The sequence below is a fragment of the Rhinoderma darwinii genome, chromosome 7 (assembly GCF_050947455.1).
Source record: "Rhinoderma darwinii isolate aRhiDar2 chromosome 7, aRhiDar2.hap1, whole genome shotgun sequence".
Taxonomy (NCBI): Eukaryota; Metazoa; Chordata; class Amphibia; order Anura; family Rhinodermatidae; genus Rhinoderma; species Rhinoderma darwinii.
Genome location: NC_134693.1, coordinates 98,237,778 through 98,255,090, shown reverse-complemented (window position 1 = coordinate 98,255,090; position 17,313 = coordinate 98,237,778). Strand labels below are relative to the sequence as shown.

The window sequence follows — 17,313 nt, the reverse complement described above, 5'->3', positions numbered from 1 at the left end:
GTCTATCGGATGTGACGTTCTGCTATAGTTGTAAGGCATATATTAAGCTCAGTACGGGCATCCTCAATTTTAGACTGCAAATCAAGGTTAGTGTCCGCCTTCTGTTGTCTAACTAAAGCTAAGTAAGTAGCTTCCTTACCTTTAAGAGTTTGGTCTCTGGTTCTTTTTAGACGTGAGGCAAACTGAATAAGTTTCCCTCTAAGGGTAGCTTTGTGGGCCTCCCAGTTAATTGCCGGGGAAGTGTCAGCCGCACAGTTAAATTGGAAATACTGTTCAAGTTCTGTTGTAATTTCTTTGAATATTTGGGGGTTTGTCAGAAGGGACTCATTCAAGCGCCATGAGCTAGACCTAGTTTTAAGCCAGAAGCAATCCAGTGTAAACAACACCAAATCATGATTTGACCACGAAATGGGATGTATTTTGGCATGAAGTAGACTATTTAAGAGCTGAGATGGAAGGAATAGATGGTCTATACGAGAGTAAAACCAATGGGCATGAGAATAAAAGGTATAATCCCTGGTGGAGAGATTAGCAGATCTCCAGGCATCAACAAAATCATTGGAGTGTAAGAGTTTGGCTAATTGTAACCCCTGTTTATCAGGGGCAAAGAAAGGAGGGACTTGTGATCATTTTGTCAAGGAGGTGATCCAATGCTACATTAGAATTCCCGCCCAAAAACACTTTACCAAGGAGATAAGGAAGTAAGTGTCTAAACATGGCATTAAAAAAAACCTGATTTGGCCCTCGTTTGGTCTGTAATAAGAGATGAACGTGACCTGAGTATCCTGTAGTGTACCATTCACGAGCAAATACCTGCCCTCAGGATCTGCCACCGTGGTTGGATGTGTGAAGGGAAGATTTATTTTGAAAAAGATGCCCACTCCTCTCTTCTCATCTGCAGCAACTGCTAGATAATACAAAGGATAATGATTATGCATAAATTTAGGACAAGAGCTAATGGAGAAATTAAGTTCTTGTAAAAACACAACATGACAATGCAAGGACTTATATGTTTGGAAAGCATTGCGCCCTTTAGTCGGTGAATTGAGGCCTTGAACATTGTCAGTGACAATGTTAAACGAGGATGGACGGTCAGCCATGACCTAAATGTTCACAGAAAGCACAATATCGAAGATACTCGACCATCATAAGAAGGGGACAGGAAAGAAGGGGAGAGAAGCAAATGAAAAGAGAAAGGACAGTAAACATGTTATTTTGGTACATATAGCAAGATGTAAAGCAACTCCTAAACAGGGCCAGAAAGGATGTTGAGAGCGCACCACCCCAACATCAATACAATATCAGTGAGGTCTCTCAAGATCCCAAGTAGGGAATGCCATCACCCAATGGAAGGGCCAGCTCTCACTAGCTCAGCCCTTATCTAGATGAGAGACAACAGAAAATGATGGCAAAAGCAATGTGAAAGTAAATGTTAATAGTAAGCATCAAAGGGAACCAGTATGTGAAGAAAGTTCCAGTCGCAGGGTTATATACAGGCATGTTGGTGTAATACATACGGATGATGGCAGTTACATGCAGGGATGATGGGGGTTATATACAGGGATGATGTAGTTATATCATACCTGTGTATTACCCCATCATCGATGCATATACCTTGTGATCACTGTGTATTACCTCATCATCTCTGGGTATTACTCCATCATACCTGTATATAACCCCCATCCCCCTGTGTGATTATTACTGGGTGTGTGTGACAGTGCAGGGATCTGGGTGTCTGTAATTAGAGCAGGGAATGACCCTGATGAGAGGGGCGTGGCAGTATGCAAATAGCTGAGATGCTGTGGAGGAGAGGGGGGATGTAAGCTGTCTTCTCGGATGCAGAAAGGGATCATGGGTATGGTGGGTTACAAGACAGGAAACAGCCAGGACCAGAAGCAAGGACAAATAGAAAGAGCAAGAGTGACGATGGAGATCAAACAGAAACTGGTTAGAAAGTATGTAGGGGTTTTAGGGAAAGCAAACCAAGGCTGGGGGACACTTTTTAGAACATATTTTTTTCCTGGCCAACCCCTTTAAGTTCAGATGTGATCTTCACACGTTTTTTTCCAGCTCTTGCTATAACAGTTGCGAAAAGCGTGCAATAAGAAATTTGTCCCCCGAATATGCACCAGTGTCAACTCGCAGTTGCTGGGAGGATAATGGCCGAGACTCCTCCTGCCCAGCCTGGCTAATGGAAAACTCTTGCACTGGAGGTTCTGTGGAGGAAGCATTGGAATCCTCATCCCCAAACAGATCTGAGGCAGGGCTTGGGCTCTGAAAACAAGGGGTACCACCATCCACACTGTGTATCAGGTCCGGTGAGGGTGCCTGCAACTGAGGTGAGTGAAGCGGGTCCGGCGCCATCATGGCCTGCTCCGCGTGTGCACTCTGTAATGGAGTCGCCGTCTCTGCAGCTGTCGATCTCGTCACGATCCCAGACAATTTGGCATTCCCCGTCGCCATCAAAAGATCCCTGAGAAGAAGCAGGAGGAATTCCATTGGAAGGCAATCGAAGTCAGTGGCTGAAAATAGCTTAAAATAGCTGGATACTCCCGTTGAGGTGTGGAGCTCAGTCCCGCGTGCATGCACCTCAATGCTTAGCAATTTGAAGACACCTTTTCCTAGCTTGTAGCCAAAAATAGGGAGGGGGTGAGTCTCCTGCCCACATTTACAGCAGCTGTGAGTCAGGTTGCTTCTGCCTGATTCACCTTGCTGTAATTCTTGGAATTGGCTCAACCAACATAAGAAAACATGTATTGTAAATGTATTATTTTATTTTTAATACTTTCCACTTTGTGGAAGAAAAAAAAATACACCAAAAAAAGAAAAAAATATATAATAAAAATAAGTAACTTGCTTGAATTTTTTTAATTTGCGACACATTCCCTTTAATACACATGGATGAAGGACATCTGGGCCAGGGGTTTTGTTAATATTTAATTTGTTCAGACACTGCTGTACTTCTTTTAAGTAGGTAATATTAGATGGAGAACCTTTACTTCTGTCCCCAGTATATCTGAAAAGATGAAAAGTACATATTTAACCCCTTCTCGCTGCAGCTTTTTTTATTTATTTATTTATGTCATCTTTTCCTCGCCACTTTTCAAAAGTCCTAACTTTTTATTCTTATGTCAATATAGCTGTATGAGGGCTTGTTTTTTGCTGGACGAGTTGTAGTTTTTCACAGCACGATTTATTGTTTGATATAATAGACTGGTAAACTGCAAAAAATATCTTTGTGGGGGGGAATCGCAAAAAAACAGTGATTCTTCCATTGTTTTTTGGGTTCCATTTTTACAGCGTTCACCATGTTGCAAAAACTACATGTTAACTTCGTTCTGCAGGTCGATAAGATTATGGCAAAACCAAAGTTTATTCTTTTTTTTATGATTTACTACTTTTCCAAGGAAAATAACTAGATGTTAAAAATAAAATTAGTTTTGTGCCGCCATATTCTGAGGACTTTTTTAGTTTTCCATCAATTGAGCGGTGTGAGGGCTTGTTTTTTGTGGGGCGAGCTGTAGTTTTTATTGTCACATAAGACTTTTTGATCACTTTTTATTCCATTTTATTGTGGGAGCCGAGATGATAAAAAAAACAGTGATACTGGCATTATATTGTTGTAATCTGGACATTTATGGATGCGGCGATACCAGTTATGTTAATTTTTTTTTTCACTTTGCTTTTGGGAGAACATGGGAAAAGGTGTTTTTTTAAACTCTTTTAATAATTTTTTTGTGTATACAAAAAAACCTTTATTTAACTTTTTACAAAAAAAAATTTTTTAGTCCCTCCTGGGGACGTGAAAAAGTAATCAGTGAATCTCTTGCATAATATACTGTAATACTAATGTTTTGCAATATATCATGCTCTTTACCTGCTTCTATTAAGCCCTGCATGTGGCAGGACTTAATCGATGCACAAAGCTGCTACACCCGGGGGCCTTCATTAGTCCCCCAGGCATCTATGACAAACAACCGCACGCCACTATCGCGTTCGGGGGGGGGATTGGCTGTCAGAGGGGGCCGACCCACTCTTTCTACAGGCTTAGATGGCGAGGGCTATTAGCTGCAGCATCTAAGGGGTTAAACGAGCTGAATCATAGTAATCTACGATCCCGCTAGTTGCTGTGCAGTGTCGGCTCTAACATACAGCCGACACACGCATCTTATGAAGCCGGCTCAGCCTCTGAGCCTGCTCCATACTTTCCCTCCGGGCTTCCACAGTAGATATACAGCGGATGTCGGGAATCCTTTTCTTGGTCCTCTACAATTATATTCCCATGGTTATCTTTTAGAGGGCTGAGTTTATCAGATTTTTTTCTTCTTAGTATTTATATATTTCTACCTTTTTTTGAGGGATACTTTTTAACCCGTTCGCGCTCCTTGACGTACTATTTCATCATGGTAACCATAGTGTTCGCGCTCCATGACGGAAGAGTACATCACGGGTGGAACGGCCATTTCGGCCGTCTTCCCGACACATACAGGAGCTGTGACAGCTGCTGTCTCGTACAGCAGTTGCCGCAGCTCCTACAGCGGGGACCGATCACGGTGTCCCCGCTGATTAATCCTTTAGAAGCCGCGTTCAATAGTGATTCTGGGCTTCTTAGGGGTTAAACCACCATCGACGGCCCGCTACATGATAGCGGGCAGTGATGGTTGCTATGACAACCAAACGCCTAATAATAGCGTCCGGCTGTGCCATCTACAGAAGCCTAGTGGGTCCTGACAAAGTCAGGACCCACTATGCTTGCTGTCAGCGAGTAGCTGACAGCTCTAATACACTGCACTACGCATGTAGTGCCGTCTATTAGAATAGCGATCAGGGCCTCCTGTCCTCAAGTCCCCTAGTGGGACAAAGTAAAAAAGTGTTAAAAAGTAAAAAAAAGTTGTGTAAAAAGTTGTGTTTTAAAAGTAATAAAAGTAAAAATCCCAATTTTTCCCATATCAGTCCTTTATTATTAATACAAAATAGATAAACAAATAAACTATACATAATTGGTATCACCGCGTCCGTAACATCCTGAACTACAAAAGTATTTCATTATTTATCCTGCGCGGTGAACGCCATAAAAGAAAATAATAATAAACCATACCAGAATCACAATTTTTTTGGTCACTTCACCTCCCAAAAAATGATATAAAAAGAGATCAAAAAGTCGCATGTATCTAAAAATGGGACTCATGCTAAAGTTCGTTACGCAAAAAACAAGTCCTCACCCGGCTTTCTTGATATTAAAATAAAAAAGTTATGGCTCTTAGAATAAGGCAACTCCAAAAGTAAATGATTTTTTATAAAAAGTATTTTATTGTGAAAACGCCATAAAAAATAAAAAAACGATAAACATATGGTATGGCCGTAATCGTATTGACCCGCAAAATAAAGGGAATATGTCATTTATAGCGCACGGTGAAAGCTGTAAAAAAAAAGGGATAAAAAACAATAGGAGAATTGCTGTTATTTAGTCACCACCGAACTTAAAAATAGAACAAAAACTGATCAAAAAGTCACATGCACCCCATGAAAACTACAATGAATTCCTCAAGGGGTCTAGTTTCCAAAATGGGGTCATTTTTAAGGGGTTTCCCCTGTTCTGGTACCTCAGAAGTTCTGAAAATGCGACATGGCGCCCAGAAACCAATCCAGCAAAATCTACGTGAAACCCTGCTGCTTGCCCAAAATGTAGTGTATGACCACATGTGGGGCAGAGGCGTAGCTAGGTTCTCCTGCACCCGGGGCAAAGATTTAGATTGGCACCCCCCCCCCCAACTTATTTCCCGACATCTCCTTCCCCCACGCCATGTTTGCTTTCTCTACCAATCAATGAGGTGTAATTTTTTTTCACAATTTTTTTTAATGTAACTCGAGCATAAAAGCATTTCTACATTATACAAGCGATATAGTTATATAATGTAATTAACATAAAAATAAATTAAAAGAAAATAAATTAAAGAGGCCACACACAGCCCCCTGTAGATAGTGCCACACACAGCCCCCCTTGTAGATAGCGCACACACAGCCCCCCTTGTAAACAGCGCCACACAGCCCACTTGTAGATAGTGCCACACTCCCCCCCCTTGTAGATAGTGCCACACACAGCCCACTTCCCCCCTTGTAGATAGCGGCACACCCCCCTCCCCTTGTAGATAGTGCCACACACAGCCCGCTGCCCCTTTGTAAATAGTGCCACACTCCCCCCCCCTTGTAAATAGCGCCACACTCCCCCCTTGTACTTAGTGCCACACTGTAAACAGAGCGGTGAGCGGTAGCCTACCGTAACCACTCTCTGCTCTGCCTGGTGTAACTTACCGGAGGAGCCGAGGAGGTCATGCGGCGCAGGCAGCGGCGGAGTTCCTTCTGACTAGGGTTGGTGACAGCCAGGGCTGGCCTTAGCTTGGATGGCTCCCTGTGCCGCCCCCTACACAAACCAAAAATTAACCACATATATGGACACGCTGGAACATATATACTGTACATACATAAAGACAGATATTTAGACATACAGGCAAATATACATACACACATTCTGGAATATATACATACAGGTAAATATGTAGATGTACAGACATACATACGCACACACACCGGCAGATAAATACACAGACAGGGACATATACAAATACATAAAAGGCACATATATAGAAGCAAAAAGACAAATTCACAAACAGACCCATATATACTGTACCCACACAGGCACATATATGCACAGTACAGATATTGTTGTAGATTTCACGTGCAGCCCTATGTAACACCTCTGATAACACAGTGATAAATCTATGAGTACAGATAATGTAGTAGTGTTACCTGTAGTCCTATGTAACACCACAGATAACACAGTAATAACAGAGTACAGATAATGTAGCAGTGTTACATGCAGTCCTATGTAACACCACAGATAATACAGTGATAACTCTCTGAGTACAGATAATGTAGTAGATGTTACCTGCAGTCGTATGTAACACCACAGATAACACAGGGGTAACTTTCTCAGTACAGATAATGTAGTAGTGTTGCCTGCAGTCCTATGTAACACCACAGATAATGTAGATGTTACCTGCAGTCCTATGTAACACCACAGATAACAATGTGATAATGTTCTGAGTACAGATAATGTAGTTATGTCACCTGCAGTCCTATGTAACATCACAGATAACACAGTGATAACTCTCTGAGTACAGATAATGTAGTAGTGTTACCTGCAGTCCTATGTAACACCACAGATAACAGTGATAATTCTCTGAGTACAGATAATGTAGTAGATGTTACCTGCAGTCCTATGTAACACCACAGATAACACAGTGATAACTCTGTCAGTGCAGATAATGTAGTAGATGTAAGAGACAAACACATGCAGAGACAGAGACACACGCACACACACACACTGTAACATATACACATACAAACACAGAGACACATACTGTATAGACACTACACACACATATACACACAGACACTCACCAAGTCTCCTTGCTGACAGGATCACAAGTTTCTTTCAGGGCTGGCTGTGGGCGGAGCTTCCTCCTCTGCTTCCCGGCTGTTATTTACTCCATGTGTGTAACAGCAGAGCACAGAGTAGAGGCAGAGCCCAGTGCTCTACATGCTGGGAGGGTGCAGCACGGGAGTGGACCAGTCCAGTCCCCTGACCTGATTCATCTGACCTCATGTCACTGACGTGAGGTCAGGTGACAGGTAAGGTGTCTGGACTGGTCCACTCCCTGGCCGTCACAGACCCCAGTCAGAACGACGCTGCATGATTTCCTGGCTCTTCCTAAAGCTGCTGCAGGTGTCCGACATACAGGGCGCCTATCAGCAGCGATCAGCTGCTCTGCGGTGCCCCCCGTTCCCTACCACCTAGTTGCGCCCGGGGCACATGCCCTGCCTGCCTCCCCCTAGCTACGCCCCTGATGTGGGGTATCTCCGTAATCGGGAGAAATTGCTTCGCAAATGTTGGGGTGCTTTTTCTCCTTTATTCCTTGTCAAAATTGAAAGTCGTACATTTTATTGGAAAAATTAGATTTTCAATTTCACAGCCTAATTCCACAAATTGCAGCAAAAAAACCTGAGGGATCTAAATGCCCACTATACCCCTCAATAAGTTCCTTGAGAGGTGTAGTTTGCCAAATAGGGTCACTTTTGCGGGGTTTCCACCATTTTGGCATCACAAGACCTCTTCAAACCAGACATGGTGTGTAATAAAAAGGAGGCCTCAAAATCCATTAGGTGTTCCTTTGCTTTGGAGGCTGGTGCTTCAGCCCATTTGCACACTAGGGCCACATGTGGGATATTTCTAAAAACTGTAGAATCAGGGCAATATGTATTGAGTTGCGTTTCTCTGGTAAAACCTTCTATTTTACAGAAAAAAAAATAATAAAAAGAATTTTATTTGCAAATTTCACTTCTACTTTGCTTTAAATTTCTGTGAAACACCTAAGGTGTTAATAAACTTTCTAAATGCTGTTTTAAATACTTTGAGGGGTCTAGTTTCTAAAATGTGTTTTATGGGGGTTTCTAATATATAAGCCCCTCAAAGCCACTTCAGAACTGAACTGGTACCTTAAAAAAAAGAGGCTTTTGAAATTTTATTTCATGTTAAATACTTTTGTGTCAAAAAAGACAAAAGTATAGAAGGTATGATACAAAGAAGATATGATATTTTATTCAAAATATGAGAAATTGCTGCTTATGTTCTAAGCCGTGTAACGTCCTAGAAAAAAAAAAGAATGTTGAAAAAATGATGCCAACTTATAGTAGACATATGAGAAATGTGAACTAGTCACTATTTTGTGTAGTATTACGATCTGTCTTACAAGCAGATGCATTTAAATTCAGAAAAATGCTATTTTTTTCAAATTTTCTCAAAATTTTGCTATTTTTCACAAATAAACACTAGATATATCGACCAAATTTTGCCACTAACATAAAGACCAATGTGTCACGAGAAAACAATCTCAGAATCGCTTTCAATAGGTTTAAGAATTCTGAAGTTATTACCACATAAAGTGAAATATGTCAGATTTGAAAAATGGGCTCTGAGCCTTAAGGCCCAAACTAGGCTACGTTCTTAAGGGGTTAATGTCGGTAGCTATTTGTTTTCCTGTTGATAACTTTGATATTTTGATTTTATTTTTAAGATTCAATATTGAGAACTTTGTAAGACTGAAATGCTTTTTATGAACCCTCAGCCTTCAAGTCTTTTAAGTGATCTTTGTTTTTGTCTTATTATAGTCAGTAATTTCCTATTCATCCATATTGGTCTTTTGTTTCTAGACATTTTGTTACCAGTGGGTATAAACTTTTACTACACAATTTATGTAATATTTCTTTAACCCCTAACGACCGCCAATAAGCCTTTTCACGGCGGCCGTTAAGGGTACTTATGCCATAGCGCCGCCTTTTCACACCGCTCTGACATAAGCTTGACACGGGTGTCCTTTGCCGGCTAAAGTGGGCGTTGGGCGGACAGCCGGACACCTGCATTAACGGGTGGGATCGATTTCAACATTCATCACACCCGTTTAACCCCTTAGATGCGGCCCTCAATAGCAAGTGCCGCATACAAGTGGTTTTAGAGGGAGGGTACTCCCTCTCTCACCCCCATCGGCACCCAATGGCTTCTATGGCAGCCGGGGAGCATAACATAGGCCCCCAGGTCTGTCTGTAAAAGTCGGCTGTGTACTCCAAGATGGTACCAATATAAAGTAGAAGTTGTCACCCAAAAAACAATCTCTTACAGCTGCATCGGCGTAAAAATAAAGCAATTATGGCTCTTAAAACATGGCGACACAAAAACAAATAATTTTGAAAAGAGAGTGTTTTTACTGTGTAAAAGTAGTAAAACATACAAAATCTATATAAATTTGGTATTGCCACAATCGTAATGACCCAGTAAACGGCGTAAATCTAAGACGCAAAAAAGTGTGGCAAAATGTCTGGGTTTTTTTCCATTACCCCCCAAAAAAGTTAATAATAGTTAATCAATAAATTATATGTACCCCAAAATGGTGCTATTAAAAAATACAACTTGTCCCACAAAAAAACAAGACCTTATACAGTTATGTCGACGCAAAAATAAAAAAGTTATAGATCTTGGAATGCGACAATGGAAAAACGCAAAAAATAGCTTGGTCATTAAGGTTTAAAATAGACTGGCCATTAAGGGGTTAAAGACTCCCCATTTAGCTTCAATATCCCTATTTCCCATTACATGATTCCAGTCTACAAAACGAAATACTTCCCTCAGTCCATTGAGTGTTGCTTTTTTTTAAAGTCACAGGTTTTTGTTGCTCCCCTTCGTACTGTTTTATTGAATATTATATTGAAACTTACCAAGGTCACTTTTGCCCAAGTGCTCCCGGACTTCTACATCTGATATTGTATATAGTCTTTTAGACAAGATCAGATTAGCAAAGCATCTCCTCTGGTGGTTCCTGGGGAGAAATAATAGCCTTGAATTGTGTATAAAAACTTACAGCTTTTAGGACATCCAGCCTCTATGTCCAAATTAATGTCAGGATATGTTCACACTGAGTTTTTTGCAGGCAGATTTTGACCTGTATGCACTTTCCTTGCCGCTATTTTCGCTGCGTTTTCCGCTGCGTTTTTTTCGGAAAAACGCTTTGTCTGCCTCCCATTGTTTTCAACTGACTTAACCACAGGAAGAAAGAGCATGTCGCTTCTTTTTACCATGAGCATATTTTTCCGCTTGAGGGGAAAAAATGCCTTCACCTCTTATTGAAATCAATGTGGTGCGGTTTCCGAGTTTAAAACAGCGTCAAAAGGCTCTGTGTGAACTAGGCCTTAAAATCCCCCACATAAACGACCTTATTCTCATTTGCTGTCATTTCTATTTGTTGCAGCATTTCATCCTCAGTCTGTTCCACTATGATCGGTGGCTTATAACAAACTCCAACTAGTAGTTTACTGTTATTGCCCACTACATGGATATTTACCCAGGTGCATACAAAAATGGCAACATTTAGGGCTTATACAATGGGCCTTTCCCAGGATAAAAGAGTTGAGTTAGGACAATTTGTATGGCCCGAAATGTCACTATTTTTGTACGCACATGTAATTGGCATAAATAAACACTGATCTTTTTACAATGAAGATGCTGTTGTGCACTCCATTTTCTGTTTAATTATGCGATTGGGAAGGAACCATCCCGCTGATGACAGAATGCATAACAAGCTACAAGGAGGGGGTTGCTGTACCTAAACTTCTATATTTTGGACTTCATTCAGCACTGGTCTTAGCCTGGATTTTACAAACAGACAAAACCCTCCACCTTTTTTATATTTTCTATCCCTTCTAAACTCTGTGTAGCCCTCCACATTAGTTACCCAGTCGTGGCTCTCATCCAGCCAGGTTTCTGTTATACCCATTACATTATAATGTCATTATAATGTCATTAGGATCTCCAACATGTCCATTTTATTAGCAAGACTTCTTATTTGCTAGCATATATTTCGTATTACAAACATGTGTATTTTTCTTAGGTCCATATTTGAACCTAGTCACCTCCCTACTTGGCTTGCAAACCCATCCTCCCCACCACACACACACACACACACACACTAATTCCCCATTAACGGGGTTTTCCCATTAACTTAATTGATCCACAATCTAAAAATAAACATGCTACTAGCATAGTTAAAGACCAAAATGTACCCCCATGTGTCCAGTTTTCTTATAAATGTATTTGCCGTGGGTAATGTTCACCCATGGCAATTCAATTTCGGGGTCACACATGCACCGTAATGTTTCAACACCCGGCTGCCTATCCCAGATCTGCCAGCGTCCCGGCTATTGAATACTATTCTCTGCCACTGAAAAGCGAGGGAAACTGTGGGTATGACATAAATACACTGGTGAAATGTGGGCACAGTTGGCGCAACGCACATCTCATGATGGAAGTGCACAGTTCTCATGAAGATATCAAATGTACAAAAAGTAAGTTTATTTAATAAAACGTTGACCCATTACTATTAACATCAATAGCTTCCCCCAAGGATGTTTCCGCCTAATTTGTGTAATGGGAAAACCCCTTTAATACTTGCTGTATCCCCATCCCTATTTACTCTATCTAACCCCATTTTGATTTACCCACCCTCCCTCCAGCTCAGATCCTAGTTTAAAAGTTCCTGACTATGCTGTGCATTGACCTTTGTATACTATGCCTGGCAATTGTAGTTTCTCTCTGGGTCCTGGTTCTGACCCCCCCCCCCCCCCCGGTTATCTCCTGACTATGCTCCTGTCTCATCCCTTGGCTTGACGCATCCTGTCTGCTTTCCTGGTGACAAATCTTGGCAATTCAAGAATACTTAGCTCTTGCTGTCTTTCTAGAGACTCTAGTGGAACTTGGACTTGATCTTCTCTCCAAGATCTCTGAAATAGTTTTAAGGACCTTCTATCTCCCACTGACTTTGTCATTGGTACCGATGTGTACCATGACTCTCAGGGCTTCCTTTGCCCCACCTAGCAATCTGTCCATCCAAGTCGCAATATGCTGAACCATAGGACTCGAAAGACTACACACTGTTTAGCATTCATGGTCTCAGCGACAGATGTCTGCCTAATATTAGGAAAACCTACCACCAGCTAGGATATAGTGCCAAAATAAATGGTGCAATAGATCTTCCAGGATAATAGTACATATAATGGCAGATAATACCACACAGAACACAAAGTGCCCAAAAAAGTCATAAAGTACCCACATAAATAGTGGTATTAAGTTCCCATTAGTGCCATACAGTGCCCATATCAATATGTGTCCTACAATGCCCATATAAATAACAACATACAGACAATGCAACCTGCCTAAATAAATAATGTTGTAAAGTGCCCATGTAAATCGTTGCATAGAGCTCCCATGTAAATAGGACCATACAGCACACCAATAGTGCCATACAGTGTCCATAGAAATTAGGGTATGTGCACACGATGAGAGGCTTTTACGTCTGAAAAGACAGACTGTTTTCAGGAGAAAACAGCTGCCTCGTTTCAGACGTAAAAGCTCCTCCTCGCATTATGCGAGGCGTCTGTGACGCTCGTAAATCTTGAGCTGCTCTTCATTGACTTCAATGAAGAACGGCTCAAATTACGTTGCAAAGAAGTGCCCTGCACTTCTTTGCAGAGACAGTCAATTTTCGCGTCGTCGTTTGACAGCTGTCAAACGACGACGCGTAAATTACAGGACGTCTGCACAGTACGTCGGCAAACTCATTCAAATGAATGGGCAGATGTTTGCCGACGTATTGTAGCCCTATTTTCAGGCGTAAATCGAGGCATAATACGCCTAGTTTACGCCTGAAAATAGGTCGTGTGAACCCAGCCTAAGTGTCCTACAGCGCCATTACTAGCACCATACAGTACCCTATTTAATTAGTGTCCCTATAACCTACCTGTCTTTATTCCTCAGTCTAGCTCAGCTGCATATGGATGTGCAGGCTGCTGGTATCCTCCAGCTTGTGGCTTGCACAGCTTGCATTCTGACACAGGGCGGTGCAATTACATAATCAAGGTGACCTTTGTCAGGAAGAGTAAGCCATATATAGAAGACTGCCCAGGTTTGCGCAGTAAGGGTATGTTCACACGCAGAGTCAAAAACGTCTCATAATACGGAGCTGTTTTCAAGAGAAAACACTAGCGATTTTCGCTGCGTTTTTCGCAGCGTTTTTTACGGCCGTTTTTGGAGCTTTTTTCAATAGAGTCTATGGAAAACAGATCCAAAAACATCCCAAGAAGTGTCCTGCACTTCTTTTTCGCGGCTGTTTTTTTACGCGCAAAAAAACACAGCGAAAAACGCTTCGTTGGAGAAGAACGCCGTTTTCCCATTGAAATCAATGGGTTACATGTTTGGAGTCGTTCTTCCAATTTTTTGGCCGTTTTGCGTCCGTTTACGAAAATAGGCCGTGTGAACATACCCTTAATGTTAAGGCACAGAGTTAAGGCCTCCCTTGCATTCACCAATTCGCATTTAAAGTGTAACTAAACTTTTAAAAAACTTTTGACTTGTCATAGTGAAATGTCAGAAGTTTTGATCGGTGGGCATTCGCTAAAACAAAGCTGCAGAAGTTCACTGGTCAGCGCTGTGGTGCTTCGTTTCTGATTTTCTTTTCTTGGTAAGCCGAGCGAGCAAGAAAGACTATGAGTCTATACACCGCTCTCTCTGCGTTTTCGAGGAAAGCCGATATGAAACCTAGCGGCACAGCACTGACCCGAGAGCTTCTGAAGCTTCATTTTCCACCCTCTTAGATTCTAATTTTATTTGCAATAAATTAAATACAAGAGTGAGTGTATAAAAATTTATATTGTATAAAGAGTGACATGACTTGTTACAGTAATTCTGAGATTTATATGGAGATATGTACACAAAGACAGTCATAAGCAATACATTTTACATAGACACTTTTTCCTTATCATCAACAATAATGACATTACGCATTATGGTTACCATACATGGACTTTCTACACACTCCAGTAAGGGCAAAGCCACACGTGGCGGAATTGCTCTTGAATTCCGCTGCGGACACTCCGCAGCGTTAATCCGCAGCGGAGCCGTTTCTCCATTGCCTTCCACTTCTTTTTAGTAGGCTTCGTTTAGACGAGGCTGAAAATTCCGCTGCGGAGCATAGGCTGTGGTGCGGAATTTGGTGTCCGCAGCATACAATGGATGTTGCGGACCAGTGGCGGACTGGTTGCGGACTCATTGCGGAAGTTCTCCATTGACTTCAATGGAGATTCTAAATTCCGCAATGAAGTCCGCAGCTGTCATGCACATGTTATGTGTGCTGCGGATGCGTCTTGCTTTTTTGACATGACATTTCTTCATTCTGCCTGGACCTATGTATTTCTAGGTCTACAGCCAGACTGAGGAAGTCAATGGGGTTCCCGTAATTACGGGAGCGTTGCTAGGAGACGTCAGTAAATAGTCACTGTCCAGGGTGCTGAAAGAGTTAAGCGATCGGCAGTAACTGTTTCTGCACCCTGGACAGTGACTACCGATCCCAATATACAGCAACCTGTAAAAAAATAGAAGTTCATACTTACCGAGAACTCCCTGCTTCTGTCTCCAGTCCGGATTCCCAGGATGACGTTTCAGTCTAAGTGACGGCTGCAGCCAATCACAGGCTGCAGCGGTCACATGGACTGCCGCGTCATCCAGGGAGGTCGGGCTGGATGCCGAAAGAGGGACGCGTCACCAAGACAACGGCCGGTAAGTATAAAATTTGTTTACTTTCACGAGGGAAAGTGCTGTCCCTTCTCTCTATCCTGCACTGATACCGCAGTCCGCAGCAGCTAGTCCGCATCAATTTACTGCACATTTTGGGCAGATCCGCCGCAGAATCTGCAACGCAGATTCTGTGTGGCATTGATGCGGACAGTTGCGGTGGAAATCCGCCACGTGTGGGCATGCCCTAAGTCTCCTCTCCAGTATGTTCCTCCATGTATCCCTCCCCAAGTGGCCTCCCTAGTGCCTCCCCTCATGAGTCATGCTTGGGTTTTTATACCCCTTTGTCTGCCCCTCTTGGAGACACATAGTCTGACATTCCTGATTAAAGAACTTCCTCATGTTACATGCAAATATAGAATAAAGGTGCCACTTATCAACCACCTTTAGCATTTATGAGATCCTGAGTTTGTCCATGGATAAGACTTATTGTCTACACTACTGGTTAGGCTCAATTTATACGACAGGGTCCGAGTGTTGGCCGATAAAAACAACCGTTTTGGTCCGTTTTTCTCGGCCATTTGAATCCGTTCTTTTTCCGTACTGGGCTGTGTTTCTGTTTTTAACGGCCGATTTTGACCCGTTTTGCATCCGTTTTTTTCCCCATCCGTTTTAAAAATGGATGAATTTAATTTGTACATTTTGTGCCACACACTTCCCTCTGTAGATAATGCCACCCACTGCCCTCTGTAGATACTACCACGGCCCCCTTGTAGATAGTGTCACACAGCCCCCTGTAGGTAGTGTCATACAGCCCCCCGTGTAGGTAGTGCCACACAGCCCCCCTCTAGTTAGTGCCACACAGACCCCTCTAGGTAGTGCCACACAGCCCCCCTCTAGGTAGTGCCACACAGCCCCCCTGTAGGTAGTGTTACACAGCACCCTGTAGGAAGTGCCACATAGCCCCCTGTAGGTAATGCCACACAGCCCCTCTGTAGGTAGTGCTACACAATCCCCTTTTACATAGCACCCTCTCTCCTCCATAGATGACACCACCCTACCTTCCTGTAGATAGTGCCACTGTAGAGGACCGTTCCAGAAGAAGTCTGACTTCACTGTCCATATATGGAGAGTGAAGTCAGGGACTTCTCCTGCATCAGAATCACCGGCCACAGTGCTGGAGATTCCGCTTCAGAAGTCCCTGACATCACTGTATCCATATATGGACAGTGAAGTCGGGTACTTCTCCTGGAGCCAAAACACTGGCCACAGCGCCAGGAATTCCGTTTTAGGAGTAGGGGAGAAGTCACTGTTGTGACTGTCCATATATAGACAGTGAAGTTAGGGATTTCTCCCGGAGCGGAATCCCCGGCCACAGCTTCTGCAACGCTGTGGCCAGGTATTGCGGATTCCGCTCCTACAGGGAGCAAAAAAAAACCTCCTCCTTCTCCTCACATGCACTTTGCACTGTGAGGAAGAGAAGAGAGTGAACGAGCAGCAGAAAGCACGGCCGTCATTCAGATCACATTTTAGTGACAGCCGTGCTTTACACGGCCCCATAGATTTCTCCTAGCCAAAAATAGGACATGCTCCATTATTTGACAACCGGGCCGTCAAAAAATCGGACGTGTGAATAGCCCCATTTGGGGTCTATTGTTCCTACTGCAGCCGTGTGACAGCCGTTCAAAAAACGTTCGTCACACGGCCGGGAATCCCTGTCGTTTGAATAGGGCCTTAGCATCTGTAAGAGATACCTGTGAATGTCTGGGTTGAGGGAATCAGATTAAACAATAGGTATCTTGCATACTAATGAGATGCATTTCATGGAGACATGCAGCTATACCCACTATCTTCCATCTTTGATTCATTCAAATAAAATACACTATATGTTATAATATATAACATTATATAAAGCTTTCATTTTTCAAAACCTTTTTTCTTACACCCCCACCGATCAAAACTTCTGATATGTCACTATGACATGTCAACATTTTTAAAAAGTTTAGTTACCCTTTAAAGAAATTAAAATTGCAGCCTTGGGTAAGGGAGGGGGTGTCCAGGCACTGGTAGAGGAAAACCTAATTCTTGTTTTTAGCAATAGTTGATATTAGTGTTTGCTATGGTTATCAGTGCCAAAGTCC

The 17,313-nt window shown here is 42.5% G+C and overlaps 1 protein-coding gene across 1 annotated transcript in view; it reads left to right on the top strand.

Annotated features, from left to right (window-relative positions):
* GRAP2 (GRB2 related adaptor protein 2) overlaps positions 1 to 17,313 on the top strand; it is a 204,678-nt gene that overhangs the window by 106,372 nt on the left and 80,993 nt on the right. The window lies entirely within an intron of this gene.